This window comes from Penaeus monodon, chromosome 29 (genome assembly GCF_015228065.2).
Source record: "Penaeus monodon isolate SGIC_2016 chromosome 29, NSTDA_Pmon_1, whole genome shotgun sequence".
In the NCBI taxonomy this organism is placed as follows: domain Eukaryota; kingdom Metazoa; phylum Arthropoda; class Malacostraca; order Decapoda; family Penaeidae; genus Penaeus; species Penaeus monodon.
Genome location: NC_051414.1, coordinates 6,565,962 through 6,566,450, shown reverse-complemented (window position 1 = coordinate 6,566,450; position 489 = coordinate 6,565,962).

Genomic DNA, 489 nt, shown 5'->3' with positions numbered 1-489 from the left:
TTCCTCTATTTTTTCACCAATTTATAAACACTGAAAACAAAACCGTAACTAACTACCTGGCAACCTGGCTGAACGAATGAATGAATGACTAAAAAATCCCTTCCCCCCCACCGCCCGCGGCCGCAGCGCCAACGAGGGTCCGCCCACGACAGCCGTCACGTGACCTTGAACGACTACCGGTGACGACGCCCCTTGGAGAGAAAGTCGTCGGCGCTTAGGGTGTTTCTTAAGACCGGTCGAGGACAGGCGGGAATGTGGATTAGGATGTGAGGGTGCATGTGGATTGGAAGGGAGGGAAGGGTAAGGGTGGGGAGGGAGGGAAGGGTAAGGGTGGGGAGGGAGGGAAGGGTAAGGGTGGGGAGGGAGGGAAGGGTAAGGGTGGGGAGGGAGGGAGGGTAAGGGTGGGGAGGGAGGGAAGGGTAAGGGTGGGGAGGGAGGGAAGGGTAAGGGTGGGGAGGGAGGGAAGGGTAAGGGTGGGGAAGAAAGGTG